Source organism: Mustelus asterias, chromosome 10, assembly GCF_964213995.1.
Source record: "Mustelus asterias chromosome 10, sMusAst1.hap1.1, whole genome shotgun sequence".
Lineage (NCBI taxonomy): Eukaryota > Metazoa > Chordata > Chondrichthyes > Carcharhiniformes > Triakidae > Mustelus > Mustelus asterias.
This window is the reverse complement of record NC_135810.1, coordinates 8,621,495-8,638,878: the sequence shown is the minus strand read 5'-3', so window position 1 is coordinate 8,638,878 and position 17,384 is coordinate 8,621,495.

Below are 17,384 nucleotides of genomic sequence, written 5' to 3'. Positions count from 1 at the left end.
ACAATCTTTCTGCCCCAGGACAATCCCACAGTGGAACAAGCTGCCAACGGCAATAGTCACTGCTTCATTACTGGAAATCTTCAAGACTCATCCTTAGATAATTGTCATTTAAAAGTTTTCATTACCAGGGCTACCATTTCGGCAGGTTGTGCCTGGTTTGGTTAACACTTCCCATACAAATGCTGGAATACGCAGACTAGTCTGTGATGCTGTTGACACAGCTCAAGCAGAAACAGATTTACAGATTGATTAGGCTCCAAACATGGGAGAAAGATGGTCTATTCCCACATCAATAAAAACAGAAAATGTTGGATATACTCCTTCTCGCTGGTCAGGCAGCATCTGCGGAGCATGGGGAAGGAAGTGAAGCTGTTATTTCAGGTCTGTGATTTTTTGCTAGATATTACAGGCAAACAGCTTATGGAGAAAGGAATGGTCTTCAAAGTAATTAAATGACAGGACAGATAACTGCCAGAGAGAAAAGGAGGCATGATGAGGAAAGTTAGAGAAATGAAAGCAATGCACAAGACTCAAAAGATGTGTGAATGGTTCAAACTGAATAGCAGAGGAGAAGGGAAGCAACAACAGCAACAGTGTGCATTCACAAAGCAGCTGTAAAATGTCCCAAGATGTTTCATAGGAAATAAAATTTGATACTTTTTTTTATATCTTCATTAATGAAACAAGCTGCCAGAGGTAGTAGTAGAGGCGGGTACAATTTTATCTTTTAAAACGCATTTAGATAGTTACATGGGTACAATGGGTATAGAGGGATATGGGCCAAATGTGGGCAATTGGGATTAGCTTTGGGGTTTTAAAAAAAAATAAGGGCGGCATGGACAAGTTGGGCCGAAGGGCCTGTTTCCATGCTGTAAACGCTATGACTCTATAACTATGACATGGGTGCCGCTGGCTGGGCCAGCATTCGTTGCCCATTTCTAGTTGCCCTTGAACTGAATGACTTGCCAGGCCATTTCAGAGGGCAGTTGAGAGTCAGCCACATTGCTACGGCTCTGGAGTCACATGTAGGTCAGAGCAGGTAAGGATGGCAGATTTCCTTCCCCAAAGAACATTAGTGAATCAAATGGATTTTTCCAACAATCGACAATGGTTTCATAGTCATCAGTAGATTCTTAATTCCAGATATCTTTTATTGAATTCAAATTCCACCATCTGCAGTGGTGGGATTCAAACTCGGGTCCCCAGGACATGAGTTTCTAGATTAATAGTCTGGCAAAAAACCACTAGGCCATCGCCTTGCCCCTGAGCTCCAAGATGGTATGAGGACAGGTGACTGAAAGTTTGGTCAACGAGAAACATTTTAAGCAGTACCCTAAAAAAGGAGAGAGAGAGAGAGAGAGAGGAGTTGGAATATTTCCCTTTACTGAGGGAAATAAATCTGTAATGACTTCAATCAGGCCATTGGGGTTGGCCTATTGGAATATGAACTCCCTGATTAAGGATTCAATTGATGGGCCTATCAGGGAGTTATTTCCTTGTATTTAGCCGGGAGTCTCAGTTCCTTTGGCACTCCTGAAGGTAGAATGCTGACTGATAGCACTCTGTCTACAGCTGTTGGAATTATAGCTAAAGGGATTTTGGTGAAGGGACTTTCTGCCTCCGAAGACTTATTACAAAATCAGAAGCTTTTGGGGTGAGGCAGCTACAGATGTAGTGGCCAGTGGTTCTGGTGGGAGGCCATTGACCTGAAAGGTTAAATCTCCTTCTCTCTCCACATAGGCTGCCAGACTTGTCAAGTATATCTGGCATTGTCTATTTTAACTTCAGGTTTCTAGCATCTGCGGTATTTTGCTGTTGGACTAAAGTTTTGGATGAGTTCAGTGTAAAGGGTCAGGAGACCTTTGGAAAAATGGGAAATGTGGAAAGGCAAACCAGATTTCGGTGGTCCCAGTGTGTGTGGTGGAAGATAAAGGCTGACACACAGACTCCAAGGGAATTTCAAAGGAAATTTAGCCATGGGGTGGCACCACTGCCTCACAGCGCCAGAGACTTGGGTTCAATTCCAGCCTTGGGTGACTGTCATGGAAAATGTAGCTGCTCCATAGAATCATAGAAACCCTACAGCACAGAAAGAGGCCATTCGGCCCATCGAGTCTGCACTGACCACAATCCCACCCAGGCCCTGCCCCCATACCCCTACATATTTTTACCCACTAATCCCTCTAACCTACGCATCTCAGGACACTAAGGGCAATTTTTAGTATGGCCAATCAACCTAACCCGCACGCCTTTGGACTGTGGGATGAAACCGGAGCACCCAGAGGAAACCCACGCAGACACGAGGAGAATGTGCAAACTCCACACAGACAGTGACTCAAGCCGGGAATCGAATCCAGGTCCCTGGAGCTGTGAAGCAGCAGTGCTAACCACTGTGCTACCGTGCCGCCCTCCCTGTCAATAATTTGTCACATAAGAACATAAGAACATAAGAAATAGGAGCAGGAGTAGGCCATCTAGCCCCTCGAGCCTGCCCCGCCATTCAATAAGATCATGGCTGATCTGACGTGGATCAGTCACATGCAGGATGCACACTTCATTTCTTGTGGTAGCCGAGATTTGCTTCTTAATGGAGACCAGCACTCCAGCACAAAATCATTTTACAACCAGTCTCCAATCCCCTGATGATGTACTTTTATTCTGTGGTTTCAAATTTTCAGTTGCAATAAATTTATTCTGTCTCAGTTTAAAAAAAACATTGTGCTCTGTGCTTCTGAACATTGAGCATGTCACAGAACCAACTCTCAACTTGTTCTTGCCACACTCATAAATATTCGAACTCTCTCTTTAGTGAAGTGATTTTTTTTTTGTAAACCACTGCTGCTGCCTCTGATTCAATCAAACCCTCACCAAGTCAATTCCAAAACAAAGAACAAAGAACAGTACAACACAGGAACAGGCCCTTCGACCCTCCAAGCCTGCGCCGATCACGTGTACCTATCCACATCAGGCAAGTTGTAAAGCTAATATTGAGAAATATCTTTTAAGATGGCAACTGCTAGATTAGGATTTTGCAGGATGCTGATACAAAAATGCTTATTGAAATTCTGTTCAATTTTCCCTCCTGCTAATTCACTTTGCCTCCGCCAAAGTAGCTGAGTGAAAATTTATAGACAAGGCTTCAATTGGTAGTGAATTAGCAATTCGTGCCATTGCTTGTGGACCTCCATTTCTATAAATGGCAACCAGTTTTCATATCATGGGCTGGATTTTATGTTTTTTAGCAGAGTCAGGGAATGGGAATGAAAACTGAGGGCATGGTCCCTCCCATTCTTAAGGTATCATTTAATTCTATCAAGCACTGGATGATAAATTATAGGTGAAAAGGGGAACTCCATTCCCACTCAGCATTCTAGGCCAGGACATCATGTGGCAGAGGGGTAAAATGCCACCAACTGGAACTCAGCCGTGACGAGAATTATAAAGACTCCCTGCTCCCAGAATCAGTCTTTATTGTTTACTGAGGGCTCACTGAAGATAAAATGTCATCAGGTGAGATTTACCAGCCCTGCCCACTGCTGGGATCATCTGGTCCTGTTGAAAGTCAACAGACATTGACCGGGCCATTGGATCCCCACAATGGGGCCCACCATGACGGGGGTAGAAGATCTCAACCATTGAAACAAACATGCCACCTTCCCCAACAGGTTCTGCTGGTACATTCAACCATTGGGTGGCACAGTAGCACAGTGGTTAGCACCACCAGAGGACCCTGGTTCGAATCCAGCCTTGGGTGACTGTCTATGTGAAGTTTGCACATTCTCCCCATGTCTGCTTGGGTTTCCTCGGGGTGCTCCGGTTTCCCCCCAAAGATGTTGGGGGGTCAGGTAGATTGGCCATGCTCAATTGCCCCTAAGTGTCACAGAGGTTAGTAGGATGAATGCAGGGATAGGGCCTGGGTGGGATTGTGGTTGGTGCAGGCTTAATGGGTCAAATGACCTCTTTCTGCACTGTCGGGATGATTCTATGATGTTGTAATGCCGACACAATTGCACCACACGGAATTTTTCATCAGTGCGGGTGGGATAGCGTGCCAGATTTGGCTGCATAAAATTTAGCCACACACTGTCTTTCTGTGTAAGACTCTATATGTTAGCAAGGATTGCTGTGTGCAGATCATGTCAGTGTCGTAATGTCAAGGACATTTCTCAAGTGTCTTGAAACAACATTTGGTTCACAGTAAAGTTGTGTGAACTGCAAAAACCTCTCCCAAGGTAAAAGTCACCAATGTGTTACTTAAATTAATTTCACAGGATCAACAAACTCAATGCTGATACTTTCGCTTAGCTTATGTTGACATGATCGCATGCGCAAATCTGCAATTTTCATGCCACATGCAAGTGGGGTTTTCCAAAGCTACTTCAGTTTCCTGATACACTTACCTCGTAGAATAAGGAAGTTGCATGACATTCCAAATTAATCCTAACTTGTAAACAAAACAGCTTCAAACTATGTTCACTTGTAGTGTTGCAATGGTGATAATTGCTTTGTTCTTGTTTACCTTAGAGTTGTCAGACTGAATGGAAAGAAAGACTTTTATATAATGCTTTTCACAAGCACGAGATGTCTCAAAGTGTTTTCCAATCAAGTACCTTAGAAGGGTAGTCACTGTTGTAATACAGGAAACACAACAACCAATTTTCCCACTGCAAGCTCCTGGCTCGAAATGTTGGATCTGTTCTCTCTCTGCAGATATTGTCAGACCTAGCTCGTTCCAGATACTCACCACCCTCTGTGTGAAAAAATTGCCCCTCTGGACCCTTTTGTATCTCCACCCTCTCACCTTAAACCTATGCCCTCTAGTTTTAGACTCCCCTACCTTTGGGAAAAGATGTTGACTATCTAACTGATCTATGCCCCTCATTATTTTATAGACCTCTATAAGATCACCCCTAAGCCTCCTACGCTCCAGGGAAAAGAGTCCCAGTCTATTCAGCCTCTCCTTATAACTCAAACCATCAAGTCCCGGTAGCATCTTAGTAAATCTTTTCTGCACTCTTTCTAGTTTAATAATATCCTATCTATAATAGGGTGACCAGAATTGTACACAGTATTCCAAGTGTGACCTTACCCATCTCTTGTATAGATAGTCAGAAGTTTTTTCCCAGAGTGGAAGAGTCAATTACTAGGGGGCATAGGTTTAAGGTGCGAGGGACAAGGTTTAAAGGAGATATACGAGGCAAGTTTTTTACAAGGAGGGTGGTGGGTACCTGGAACTTGCTGCTGGGGGAGATACTGGAAGCAGATATAATAGTGACTTGACAAATGCATGAATAGGATGGGAATAGAGGGATACAGTCCCTGGAAGGGTAGAGCGTTTTAGTTCAGCCGGGCAGCAAGGTCGGTGCAGGCTTGGAGGGTCGAAGGGTCTGCCCTGTGCTATAATTTTCTTTGTTCTTTGTTCTTGTACAACTTCAACAAGATGTCCCAACTCCTGTGTTCAACGTTGAGATTTTCCAACATTTTCTGTTTCAGATTCCAGCATCCGCAGCATTTTGCCTTTATTGTATAAGCAGTGTTGTGGTAATAACCAAATAGGCGGCTTTGGTGATTTTGTTTGAGAGATAAGTATTGGCCACGTATTGGGGAGCAGCTCCTTACTCAAAATAGTGCCATGGGATCTTATACACCCACCGGTTTAACATCTCAACGAAGCGACGGCATTTTCAACCCTCGAGTGTTGCACTGGAGTACCAGCTTTGATTTTTTTTGTATTCAGTCCTGATTTGAGATTTAGTTATTTCGCTGGTGTGAGATAATGAAATACAATGCATTTACTGCCATTTTTAAAATGAGCAAGTGTAATGTATGGGTCTGACTGACAGCGAAAGGTTAAAATTCAACTTCATCCTGCAATCCAAATCTGATTTACATGTTAGAGTGACAACTCAAGTGCAAAAGAAACACTGTAGACTTGAGAAAATAATTGAATAACCATCCTTAGACTGGAGGACGGGACCAATGCATTCGGCTACTAAATTTATCCAGCGATTATGTGATGATTTGCGACTCATATCGTACCAATTTCTCATCACAAGTCATAGAATCATGGAATCCCTACAGTGCAGAAGGAGGCCTTTCGGCCCATCGAGTCTGCATTAGTATACAGTGAAAAATATTGTTTCTCGCATGCTGTACAGACAACACATACCATTCATAGAGAAGGAAAGGAGAGACTGCAGCAGAATGTAGTGTTACAGTCAAAGCTAGGGTGTAAAGAAAGATCTACTTAGTGTGAGGTAGGTCCATTCAAAAATCTGATGGCAGCAGGGAAGAAGTTCTTGAGTTGGTTGTGTATGTGACCTCAGACTTTTGTATCTTTTTTCCCAACGGAAGAAGGTGGAAGAGAGTATGTCCGGGGTGTGTGGGGTCCTTAATTATGCTGGCTGTACAGGCACTGACACCAATCCCACCCAGGCCCTATCCCTATAACCCCATGTATTTACCCTGCTAATGCCCCTGACACTGAGGGGCAACTTTGCATGCCAATCAACATAACCCACACATCGTTGGACATCTCGGTTACTTACGCAGTAATAATGGTGTGTGCCATTAAAATCGCCAGTATCCGGTACCAAATAGAGAAAGTTCTTGTCAACAACCTTTTTACGAAAACAAAGAAAGTTTGAAGTCAGAAGCAGGGTGGCTTTCATTTTAACAACAAGGCTAATGAGGGGCAGTGACTCTGGAGTAAGGCCCCTCTATGTTAAGGAATGGAGGGAAAGTACGGTCCTTTAGTTATTAGAAACTGGCGCAATGTGAAAAATAACACTGCTCTCGCATCTGCAAGCTTCGTGGCTCTTCAGTTGTGGTAGATGCTTCGAAAGCTGACAGCTGTTAGTGGCTCTTGGGGCGATTTGGTATTAGTTTAATCTTCTATTCTGCACTTGGATGCTTGCGTGGAAAACAAAAGGACCCTTCATCTGAATGCTTGAATCATTTGACTGCCAGAGCACAACCAAAGTGAATGTTGAAGATCTATTTCTGTTCAAACTTTCTTTATAAATTGATTCACCTTTATTTTTCCCACTCTTGGTTTTCATTCCAAAGAAAGCATTCAGATGGCATCATGGATCAGCAGTCAGTTTTCAAATTGGCTGCTTGAATACAGTAAGAGAGACACACTGCTGCACTGATGATTGGGATAAATACATTACGATTTGAACCACTGGAATTAGGGTACATTATTATTTTTTGATGTGCCTCTCACTCCTTTAAGATTGACTTTGCCGCAAGTATTGCTCAGCCTCACATTTCAGCATTCTCCAGCTGATTTTATATTTGTGCGCACACGAGCCTATTTATTTGCAGATGAACAAAAGGCAAAGCATTCAGTCGGATCTACTGCGCAGTGATGGAGGTGCCATTGAAACTGTGTTCCCTCTTGCTTGCCACAATTGACAGTGCAGATGAATAATGAAGTGCCTCAGCAGATTTGTACCAAGATGACTTGAGCGGGGTCTGAACAGATTGCTCATCTTTCGTTGGTGGAAGGTAAATGTGCAACCTTTGCCCTGGAACGCAGCCTGGCTTTCATTTTGAATAAAAAACTGAGGCAGAATATTAACCCGAACCTTTGATTTTTTCTTTCATTGTGCACTGAATCTGTTACGTACAGTTGCTAAACTCTCTGGCACGGCACTCCAACCTATTTCTGATGAGAGACACAATATGGGTCTTTTTATTTGCACATCAACCACACTTGCAAACCAGGTCCAGCCTGAAGTCTGAGCATTATTGTACCTTTCAACATTCTCATAATGGGTTGGATTTTGTAAGAAGTTTAACAACACCAGGTTAAAGTCCAACAGGTTTATTTGGTAGCAAAAGCCACACAAGCTTTCGGAGCTCCAAGCCCCTTCTTCAGCTTGGAGCTCCGAAAGCTTGTGTGGCTTTTGCTACCAAATAAACCTGTTGGACTTTAACCTGGTGTTGTTAAACTTCTTACTGTGTTTACCCCAGTCCAACGCCGGCATCTCCACAACTTGGATTTTGTGACCAGCGGTCAGGCGACCATGGTTGCTCAAATAACAATCTGTGCGGTCCTTCTCCCAATGTTAATTTAAACTTAGGCCCAAATAAAGCAACAGTGACCTCATCGGGCAACGTAAGCCAATCACGTTATATCATTTTCACAGATGGCAAATCAGGAAATCTCACTGATTATCCTTCAACGTTTCTCCTCATTTTACAGAGAGCAATATAATTGTTTCATATTCAGTGGAAACTGAAATATCATCATCAGACTTAGAAAGAGTAAAAGACTGTGGGATATTTCTCAAAATGGAAAGCAAACAGTTTTTCCGGGTGAGCGAAGTCGTTCAGCAGTTGTTAAGACACAAATTCACCATTAAAAATCCAATTACATCTTATTAATAAGGCATTATGTTTGCAGGGTGTTTTTAACAGCAGAACTACAGTCTCAAAGTAGAGCTTCTCATCTTTTCAGTGATTTCTAAAAATGGCTGCTTGCAGCGACTCCAACACTGTGGAGGAATATATTATCACTGACATCAATTTCAGGATTTCCACAATTAGCTGGGCATGTCCCAAAGGTTGCGCCAGTTTCAGAGGATAATGACAAGGATGCTGACAAGTTTAACTACCATTACAACTGCACAGTGTGGGTGGAACTTTACCGTCTCACTTGCCACAGGAATTGGAGTGGGCGAGGGGCAGACTGTGCAAAGGTCCGCTGACCTCGGGCGGGATTTTGCAGTGAGGGCACGAGCGAGGTCTTAAAATCCTGCCCTGTGTGTGAAATGCCCCTGCTTCGGGCTGATAATCCACTGTGGAGTTGGGTCCTCACTCCTTTTCAATATTTCTGATCCCCTTTGGGTTGGTCAATGATTAACTGATCTCGTATGGCACTGATCAAAATGGACAAAAGTGAATGTTTCTTTTATGATGGAAATTAAAATTAAAGATCATAAAAGTAGGCTGACCACCAATAAGGCCAACAGGAAATTCAGGAGAAAGTTATTTACTCAAAGAAAGGTCATAATGTGAAAATTGCAATCATAATGAATAGCTTAGGCAAATGGCATAGTGGCTTTTAAGGGTAAGATAAAAAGGAAAGAGAGAGGGATCGTGCGGCCTGTGGATCGGGTGAAATGGAAAAGGGCGGCAAAAGGTCCAAAGGAGCATAAATGCTGAGATGGACCAGTTGGGCCAAATGTACTGTGCTGTACGGTTTATCAGCTCAATGTAAGCCACTGGCTGGATTGGTTTAAGTGGTCTCAGAATATTAAAACACCTAATACAGAATCCTGTCACTCATATTCAGCAGTCTGTTACCTGAGCTTTCCATTAAACGCCATTGGGCTGAATTCTACATGCCCCCCCACCTCCCCCACTCCATCCCCGAGCAAGCGTGTTTCCCAAGGGGGGAGCACATAAAATAGGGTGGGCCCCGGGACACCCACCCACCCCACCACCTTCTGTCCACCTCCGAGCTCACCCCCATAATGTGGGGAGGGGTTGTCTGGCACCGAAATCAGTAGCCTGCCCGCCGTATTAGATGAAGTAATCTGGGGTTAACTAAGCATGTTATCAAGCCAATTAACCCCAATAGTACACTGCCAATGCAATGAAATGTTTGGCACGGGCAGCTGGGTGGGAGCTGACAGCCCAATCTTTTCATTGAAATGTTGAAAGAGCGGGCGGAAGGGGAGGGTCACTCTTTGGGGTTTGCCCTTTGCCGATCGCTTCCTTCCCTATAAACCCACTCCCTACCCAAACCCTCCTGGCTCAAGACCCCGGACTGAGATGCCCTGGGGATCCACGGGCCTTGGTCTTCTTCTTTACCTGCAGTCCCAGCAGCGGCCACTGATGCCTTCCTGGCGCCACTGTACTGATGGATCTGCTGGCCAATCCAATTGAGCGGCAGCTCCAAAGGGCGGAAATTCCTCCCCAGTGAGGGGCAGAAGTCCCACTCAGCCCTCAGTAATCTGACCCACAGAGCTTAATGGCTGGTAGGGGTGGGGAGGTGGAGGGGGGGCTTCGGCGTGTGGTATGTCAGCTCCACGCCAGCGTTGTTTCCTGGGTGATGTGCTGTCCGCCCGGGTGTTATATAGCTCATTGGGCAGGATTTTCCGGCCATGCTCACCCCAAGGCTGGAAAATCCAGTCTGAGGTAAACGGGCCTTTGCATGGTCTGTGTCCACTATGATCCCTGTGGCAGATGGGGCAATAAAATTAAGCCCATTATGTCTAATTGGTACAATACTGAGGTAAGTTGAAGATAAACTGCTTTTCAAGCTACATCGAGGCTTTTCATTAGTTCAAAAATATTTTTTGTTTTGTCATAGAACGTAGAAATGTTGAAATGTCAATTAAATTCCTTCATGAATTTGGAATGATTGCTTTCTTTCACTCTTTTTATATCCTTTACTTTAAAAGTAAAGCATAGATTTTAAGTATGCCACTAAATGAATATGTCAAAAATGTGGATGTATATATTTGAAAGGAAGTCAACTTTGAGACAGAGATGGCATTGAATGAACAAAGTAAAGCTACGTCAGAAAAATATCTTGCAACATGATGAAGAAAGTTTTGAATTAAAACAGTCTTGCTTAATGGGTTGCCTTGTTGGAAGTTGGTCTATATTTTCTTGTTGCATTTGTTCAAAGTGGGTATAAAAGGGGAAAAATCGAATCCTTTTTTAAAGCACTTTGCTCTTCAAATTGCTGCAAAGTACTGATGTCCTTTCTTTTGCCATTTATGACTGACTTGAAATATAATGAGATTTGATTCTTTCCTTAATGTATATTAGCTTCTCTTTAGCATTACAGGGGCACAGTTCACCTGAGAATAATTCAGGCTATTGCTTTGAGCGCAGCAGGAAGTATAGCTGATTGATGTGTGGCATCTGAAAGGAAGCATTCATTAAAGAGTTCTGTGTTTTGGAGATCAGACAGAAACTGATAGCAAAAATTATTGGCATGGCCACATGAATGTTTCTGGGATGAGCATCACAGCAGAGATAGAGGCCATTTGGCTCCACATTGTTGCATTTCCTACCTTTTCCTTCTACATTTTTCATTTTCAACTACTTCTTAAGTCATTTAAAAAATGTTATAATGTCTGCTTCAATAGCTGGTTGGGACAAAATATTTCTTGTTCCAACACTCTGAGCATATAAATATCTCTTTTAACTTTCATTTTCATTCCTTTAATCATAATTTATCAGTCTCTGCCTTTCTGTTGCAAACTTAATCAAGCAATGAATACAATCTTTCACTGCTTATGCTTTCAAAAACCTTTCTTAATCCTGAAAACTTCTTAACTCTAAACCTCTCAATCCCTTTCACTTTTTCATAGGAATTGTAAAATCCCTACAGTGCAGAAGGAGGCCATTCGGCCCATCGAGTCTGAACCGACCACAATTCCATCCAGACCCTATTCCCGTAATTCCACATATTTACCCTGCTAGTCCCCCTGACACTAAGGGGTAATTTAGCATGGCCAATCAACCTAACCCATACATCTTTGGACTGTGGAAGGAAACTGGAGCTCCCGGAGGAAACCCATGCAGACATGGGGAGAACGTACAAACTCCAGACAGTGACCTGAGGCTGGACTCGAACCCTGGTCCCTGGCTAACCACTGCATGACCATACCTCCCTGTTGTAGTAAATGGGAGCTCCAATGTTTCAAGCTTTTCTTCATGAACCTCCAAAAACAAACAATTTGCCAGGTTATGGGGAGAGAAGAGGAGAGTGGAGATAATTAGACAGCTCTTTCAGAAAGCCAATGCAGACACAGTGGTCTCCTTCTGTGCTATACCATTCTAACTTCTCTTTCCTAATGTTCTTCTACTTCTTCTTTGTCTTCTTCTTTGGGTTTCTCTTATTTTGCTTGTGGCGGTTTAACACCCTACTTCATTTCCTCCGCTCAGTCACCCATTGGTGTCAAGTCCAACTGACTCATTTCAGAATACAACTCCTTCATTCTGTTTTCTCACTCAAAGCATTGTGTATCTTTGGAAGTCCTTACCCCGTAGTGTGGCGGGGACTCCATCCTTGCGTATAATCCAAGAATGAGATAAATAGGTTGTTAGTCTCTCAGGAAATCAAGGGACATGGAGATTGGATAAGAAAGTGGAGTTGAGCAGAAGAACAGCCATGTTGGTACAGAATGGTGGAACAGGCTTGAGGGGCAGTCTCAGATAAAGGCAAAATACTGTAGATGCTGGAAGCTGAAACAAAAACAGAAAATGCTGGAAAATCTCAGCAGGACTGACAGCATTGTGGAGAGAGAATAGAGCCAATGTTTCGAGGCTGGATGACGAACGGTCTGACAAAGGGACATCCAGACTCAAAACGTTGGCTCTATTCTCTCCCCACAGATGCTGTCAGACCTGCTGAGATTTTTCAGCGTTTTCTGTTTTTGTCGAAGGGCTGTCCACTTCTGTGCCTATTTTTTTAATGTTCTTTTTTAATTGAAATATCGTACAACAGCCGAGTGGAGATGTTGGTGTTGCGGCAACGTCTCCAGACTTGTCATTCAGAGACTCAGGCCAATACTCTGAGAGCACAGGTTCAAATCCCCTTCCGCCGCCCCCCCCCCCCCCCCCCCCCCCGCCGCCCTCCACTCTCATGGCAATTGGTGGATTTTGAATGAGAGTCATTGAGGTTTACAGCATAGAAACAGGCCCTTCGCCCCAACTTGTCCATGCCACCCTTTTTTTTTAAACCCAATTGCTAATCCCAATTGCCCACATTTGGCCCATATCCCTTTATACCCATCATACCCATGTAACTATCTAAATGCTTTTTAAAAGATAAAATTGTACCCTCCTCTACTACTACCTCTGGCAGCTTGTTCCAGTCACTCACCATCCTCTGTGTGAAAAAATTGCCCCTCTGGACACTTTTGTATCTCTCCTCTCTCACCTTAAACATATGCCCTCTAGTTTTAGACTCCCCTACCTTTGGGAAAAGATATTGACGATCTAGCTGATCTGTGCCCCTCATTATTTTATAGACCTCTATAAGATCAGCCCTCAGCCTCCTACACTCCAGAGAAAAAAGTCCCAGTCTATCCAGCCTCTCCTTATAACTCAATCCATCAAGTCCTGGTAGCATCCTAGTAAATCTTTTCTGCACTCTTTCTAGTTTAATAATATCCTTTCTATAATAGGGTGACTAGAATTGCACACAGTATTCCAAGTGTGGCCTTACCAATGTCTTATACAACTTCAACAAGACATTCCAACTCCTGTATTCAATTAATAAGTCTGGAATTGAAAGTAAACAACTGTGAGAGTGTTGTTGTAAAAGTCCAACTGGCTCACTAGTGTTCTTCTGAGAAGGAAATCTACTGCCCTTACTCGGTCTGGCCTACATGTGACTCCAGACTCACAACAATGTGGTTGACTCTTAACTGTCCCTTGAGATGTCCTAGCAAGCTACTCAGTTCACATCCTATGAAAGAACAGGTGAAAGAAAAATAGTGAACACTGTTCTTCAGGCTGGTGATATCTTCTTCTCCAATTTAGTGTTTCATAGTTTAGTTATTGGCATCGCAAGTAGGCTTACATTAACACTGCAATGAAGTTACTGTGAAAATCCCCTCGTTGCCACACTCCGGCACCTGTTCGGGTACACTGAGGGAGAATTTAGCATTGGCCAATGCATCTAACCAGTACGTCTTTCAGACTGTGGGAGGAAACTGGAGCACCTAAAGGAATTCACACAGAAACAAGAACATGCAGACTCCACACAGACAGCGACCCAAGTCAGGAAGTGAGCCTGGGTCCCTGGTGCTGTGAGACAGCAGTGCCACTGTGCCACTGTGCTGCCCATGTTTGATTCTGATGTGAATTGGAAGTTTAAGCAGTTCTTCTCGTGGTATCTTTCCTGAGGAAATTATGTTCGGTATGTTCATTCATCTAACCTATTTAATATAGGTGTTTATGGTTTCTATCGGCACAAATTCTAATAGAGTTATTGTCGGTGTACTGGTGACTTGGAGTGGTCTTTTCCAATAATTTGTCAGAGTGTCAAGCTCTGACTGAAAATCGGTGTGTATCTCTCCAGATGCACTTCCGAGTTTTCCCCAGAGGGCCCATCCCTGGGGCTGCACCCACGCACAGATTGGCACCGCCAGGTTGGCACTGCCCAGGCATGTGCCTCTCCCCCTGGGGACTATAGTGACATTGTCATTGAGGTTGAGGAGTCTAGGTCTATACTTGATGGAGTTTAGAAGGATGAGGGGGGATCTAATTGAAACTTACAGAATACTGAGAGGCCTGGATAGAGTGGACGTGGAGAGGATGTTTCCACTAGTAGGAAAAACTAGAACCAGAGGGCACAACCTCAGGCTAAAGGGACGATCCTTTAAAACAGAGATGAGGAGGAATTTCTTCAGCCAGAGAGTGATGAATCTGTGGAACTCTTTGCCGCAGAAGGCTGTGGAGGCCAGGTCATTGAATGTCTTTAAGACAGAGATAGATAGGTTCTTGATCAATAAGGGGACCAAGGGTTATGGGGAGAAGGCAGGAGAATGGGGATGAAAATCATATCAGCCATGATTGAATCTCGGAGCAGACTTGATGGGCCGAATGGCCTAATTATGCTCCAGTATCTTATGGTCCTATGACGTCCCCGGCACAATCCCCCTGACTCTTTCACGCAGGTGTTGTGAGCCTCGTCATTTTGAATATTGAGTGAGGGGGGAATCACACGATGTGTAGGCCCTTTAATAACATGGATGTTCATTAAAAAGTATTTAAATGAGGCGCTCGCCTTTTGCGGGTGGAACCTCGCTATGTCACCGGCGATGGGTGGGGAAATTCGGGATATGAGATTTCACTGACGAGAGTCTCCCTTCCCGACTCTCGTGGGATTTTGCACCCACCTTACCACTAACGCTCGCAGTGAGTGCAGGTTGAAACTCGCCCCCTACACCTTCAATCCATTCCAGGTAGCCCCCCCCCCACCCTGCCCCCCTGCCCAACCCTCACCTCTTTCATTATATTACCTTGTTACTATGGACTCTTTAACATGAGCTAAAGCTGGAAGGGCATGGCAGGGCATCAGAAAACTGACCTTTCCCTGCGTGTTGCCAAGGCAAAAAAAATTCCAAACCCTATCGGGTTGTGGGGGGAATCTGGCAGGCGAAAGGAAAGTGGAAAGAGGGAAAAAATAATCCTTGTCAGCTGTGAGGGACCACCCTTGTCTACCTGCTGACCCACACAAGGGGGCACATTGTATGTACAAAGGTCAATTGCCTGACCTCTTGACCTGGAAACCAAAGCATAGAAACATAGAAGATAGGAGCAGAAGGAGGCCATTTGGCTCTTCGGGCCTGCTCCGCCATTCATCATGGCTGATCGTCCAACTCAATAGCCTCATCCTGCTTTCTCCCCATAACCTTTGATCCCATTCACCCCAAGTGCTCTATCCAGCCGCCTCTTGAATACACTCAATGTTTTGGCATCAACTACTTCCTGTGGTAATGAATTCCACAGGCTCACCACTCTTTGGGTGAAGAAATGTCTCCTCATCTCCGTCCTAAATGGTCTACCCCGAATCCTCAGACTGTGACCTCTGGTTCTGGACTCCCCCACCATCGGGAACATCCTTCCTGTGTCTACCCTGTCTAGTCCTGTCAAAATTTTATAATATGAGTGAGTGGTTGAAACAAAATTTGCACTTTGATTTAGACGGTGGACTTATTGCGAGCAGCTCCAGAACGTTCGACCAAAGCCGCTATCTCAGCCTTTTTACCTCCAACTAATGCTAACTATTTGAGAGAAAGGCGCTCTCATCTGTTCAGTCTTGCCGAACAAACTCCGGCTGACTGCTTTCTTAATTTCACTTCAACTGCCGAATTTAATTGATTTCAGCTAAAGGTCTGCAATAGAATGCAGGTGATTTTCTAACTGGAACTAGCCTTGTAGCTGTCTGCTTATATTCTTTTCTACCTCATCTGCTCCCAGCTTATGTCCCTCCTTATGTGCATTTCGGAGAATTATCTCCAAAGTCGGTCAGGCACAACATGTACTTTTAACCCCTTCTTATGCGGCGTTCCCGTTTCTCCCCTCTGCCTGGTGGAATCCTCCTTTCTGTCACAATCTTCACGGTTATAGTGGTGAGAAGGAGTGCTGCAGGATGCAATAAGTTTACATCGTTGTAGGACTGTATGGAATGCACAGCACAGAAACAGGCCATTTGGTGCAGCCTGTCCATGATGTTGTTTCTGCTATACAGGAGCCTCTCCCCCCGCCCCCCAATATAAGCAAAACTCCATTCCAAAATTCCTTTCTCCCTCATGTCATTTTCCAGCTTCCCCTTAAACGCGTCTTTGTTATTCATCTCAACCACTCAGTGTGGTAGGAGGTTCCACCTTCCACCACCCCTTACCACAATCTTTAGTTAGACATAACTAGAGGTGGCACAGCAGTTAGCACTGCTGCCTCATAAAGCCAGGGACCCGGGTTCATAGAATCATACAGTGCAGAAGGAGGCCAGAAGGAGTCTGCACCAACCATACTCTCACCCATGCCCTATCCCCATAAACCCCCTGCATTTACCCCAGCTAAGGGGCTATTTAGCATGGCCAATCAACCTAACCCGTACATCTTTGGACTGTGGGAGTAAACCAGAGAACTCGAAGGAAACCCATGCAGACACAGGGAGACTCCGCACAGACAGTGACCCAAACCTGGAATTGAACCCAGATCCCTGGCGCTGTGAGGCAGCAGTGCTAACCATTGTGCCACTGTGCTACTTCCACTTCAATTCAGTTCAATTCTGGCCTTGGGTGACTGTATGGAGTTTTCACTTTCTCCCTCTATCTGCGTGGGTTTCTTCCGGGTGCTCCAGTTTCCTCCCCCAGTCCAATGATGTGCAGGTTAGGTGGATTGGCCACGGGAAATGCACAGTGTTTTGGAGATGGAGCGGTGATCTTGGGGTGAGATGCTCTTTCAGTGCAGACACGATGAGCAATGTTTACAACACTTAAAAGACATTTGGACAGGAACATGAATAGCGAAGGTTTAGAGGGATATGGGCCAAACACAGGCAAATGGGACTAGTTCCGCTCAGCAAACCTGGTCGGCATGGATGAGTTGGGCTGACGGGCCTGTTTCCGTGCTGTATATCTCTATGACTCTATGGCTGAATGGCCTCTTGCTGCACCGCCGGGATTCTACGGTTCTATAATGATCTGCTCATGGGTTACAGAGCTCTCCTAGCAGTCAGTGCTGTAGTTGCTTAACTTGTGGCTTGCCTGTCACTATCGGGTTAGGCAGGAGATCCTGTGATAAACAGAGAACATGATACTAATCGACTGCAACAGGACATAGGCAGGCAATCAGAATGGACAGACAAGCGGCAGATGGAATTTAATACAGACAAG